Below are 3111 nucleotides of genomic sequence, written 5' to 3' on the forward strand. Positions count from 1 at the left end.
GGGATGTGGGAGGAAACCGGCGCATGAAGAAGCTCACGCGGTCCCAGGGAGAACTTGCAAACTCCAAACGCAGAGAGCACCCGAGATCCGGACTGAACCCGGGTCGCTGGTGCTGTGAGGCAGCAATACTGCTGTGCCAGCATGCCACCCTTTGTATATATATTGTGATGTCTTGAGAGGTCGGGAGCTTTTCTCTTGAAGGTTGGGAGGTGTGGGTGCCGGAAAAGTTCTTGGTTTCAAACTTAAATTCCATATATTTAGTCTTTTCCAAAAAGAGGTCAACTTAATTGTTTGCAGACAGGTACACAAAACCAAAACAGGTAGTTAAATCAAAACTGTAGCTTGCTGCCTTCTTACAAAATATAACTCAAACACTGCTTCTCTCCCTCTCTGCTCCCGTCGTTGTCTCTCTGCTCCCGTCGTTGTCTCTCTGCTCCCGTCGTTGTCTCTCTGCTCCCGTCGTTGTCTCTCTCCTTTTAAATACACTGCTTCTCTCCCCTTTTAGCTCTCTCACTGAGGTAATCAGCTCATCTGGTTCAGCTGGGCAGCAATCAGTGTCAGCAGCAATCAGTGTCAGCAACAATCAGTGTCAGCAGCTATGGGTTTTGTAGTCTTTTGCAGGCAGCCATGATGGTTTGTAGTCCTTGTTGCATCCACCGGGAGGAAATGTATCTCCCCTGTATGACTCTACCTCTCATGATATCACAATATATATATAAGAAGACTTGTCATTTTTGTATCAGTTTGAAGAAGGGTCTCGACCCGAAACGCCACCCATTCCTTCTCTCCAGAGATGCTGCTTGCCCTGCCGAGTTACTCCAGCTTTTTGTGTCTATCTTGTCTGTCTGTGTGTGTGTGTGTGTGTGTGTGTGTGTGTGTGTGTGTGTGTGTGTGTGTGTGTGTGTGTGTGTGTGTGTGTGTGGGTGTGTATATATAGAAGGTCTCACAAAATGCTGGAGTAACTCAGCGGGTCAGGCAGCATCTCAGGAGAGAAGGAATGGGTGACGTTTCGGGTCAAGACCCTTCTTCAGACTGATGTCAGGGGAGGGGGCGGGCCAAAGAAAGGATGGAGTTGGAGACAGGAAGACAATGGGAGAACTGGGAAGGGGGAGGGGAAAGAGAGGGACAGAGGAACTATCTAAAGTTAGAGAAGTCAATATTTATACCGCTGGGGTGTAAGCTGCCCAAACGAAATCTGAGGTGCTGTTCCTCCAATTTGCGGTGGGCCTCCTTATGACAATGGAGGAGGCCCATGACAGAAAGGTCGGACTGGGAGTGGGAGGGGGAGTTGAAGTGCTGAGCCACCGGGAGATCATATATATATATATATATATATATATATATATATAAAAATATAAACAAACAAATAAACAAACAATAGTGGTGCAAAGAAAATGAATGCGGCTCAGTCAATGTACTTCGGAGCCTATTTGGATGTTGTAGTGTTTAATAGCCTGATGGTTGTAGGGAAGAACCCAGGTCTCTGGCGCTGTGAGGCAGCAGCTCTACCAGCTGTGCCACCGGGCCAGTGAGCCAGGTTACGACTCCCCCCTGAACTGGACATCAAGCAACTGATGGTGCCTTCTTCCCGGATTTGGTCTCCCTTTCCTCCGGTACCTTAGCAAATTTAGATTTAGATTTAGAGATACAGCGCGGAAACAGGCCCTTCGGCCCACCGAGTCCGCGCCGCCCAGCGATCCCCGCACATTAACACTATCCTACAATTGTTTTTTACATTTTACCCAGTCAATTAACCTACATACCTGCACGTCTTTGGAGTGTGGGAGGAAACCGAAGATCTCGGAGAAAACCCACGCAGGCCACGTGGAGAACGTACAAACTCCGCACAGACGGCGCCCGTAGTCAGGATCGAACCCGAGTCTCATGCGCTGCATTCGCTGTAAGGCAGCAACTCTACCGCTGCGCCACCGCGCCGCATAAATGTATCCAGCGCTATACCCTTGTATGCTTACATACTTGGCTAAAAAACTAATTACAATGATTGGACTGCTCTAAAAGGTTTCGATGCACACACGATTTTCAGCCGAGAAATATTTGTGAATTACTTTCCAAAGAAAGAAAAAAAAAACTGAATGTAATTTTCCGAGCTGAACTGAATCATCATAAGAACCTCTCCTCAGAGACCTGAGCTGCCAACATCGTCAGGCTGCTGGAAGAAAAATGTATTATTGAACAAAGCAACAACAATCACAAGGCTTTTTAAAATACTGTAATCTCGGCAGGAATGCTTCCATTTTGTGCTGCTGCAGTTAGGACCAGGAGTGATTGACATCAGTTCTCTTGTCTTTCCTTATTTTAATTAACAAAAAGCTGTGTGCCGGTAAGGCAATTACACGTTAAGTCTTAAGGGAACAAACCAAACTTGGAGAGGGGATGAGAAGCTAATGATGCAGATGCAGGAAAGCTGCAATAAAAACCATCAAAATGCTAGAAATGCTCAGCAGGTTCATATGGTCATAAGTGATAGGAGCAGAATTAGGCCATTCGGCCCATCAAGTCTCCTCTGCCGTTCAAGCATGGTTGATCTATCTCTCCTTCCTAAACCCATTCTCCTGCCTTCTCCCCATAACCACTGACACCCGAACTAATCGAGAATCCGTCAATCTCTGCCTTAAAAATATCTACTGACTAGGCCTCCACAGCCTTCTGCGGCAAAGAATTCCACAGATTCACCACTCTGACTCAAAAAATTCCTCCTCATCGCCTTCCTAAAGGAATATCCGTTAATTCTGATGCTATGACATCTAGTCCTAGATTCTCCCACTAGTGGAAACATCCTCTCCACATCTACTCTATCCAAGGTTAGGCAGCATTTGCAGAACAAAAGGAGAATTAATATTTCAGGTTAATTCACTCAAAACGAAGACGTTGCCAGGACTCGAAGACCTGAACTTTAGGGAAAGGTTGGGCAGGGTGGGACTTTATTCCTTGGAGCACAGGAGGCTGAGATGTGATCTTATAGAGGTGCGTAAGACCAATAGATAGGGTGAATACACAGAGGCTTTCACTCTTTGGAAACACTGAATTAGCCTGTTAGCAGCAAGCAGCATTCATCGCCGTTCATCTTGCAATGACTATTCAGGGCAAGGT

Source organism: Rhinoraja longicauda, chromosome 18 (assembly GCF_053455715.1).
Source record: "Rhinoraja longicauda isolate Sanriku21f chromosome 18, sRhiLon1.1, whole genome shotgun sequence".
NCBI lineage: Eukaryota > Metazoa > Chordata > Chondrichthyes > Rajiformes > Arhynchobatidae > Rhinoraja > Rhinoraja longicauda.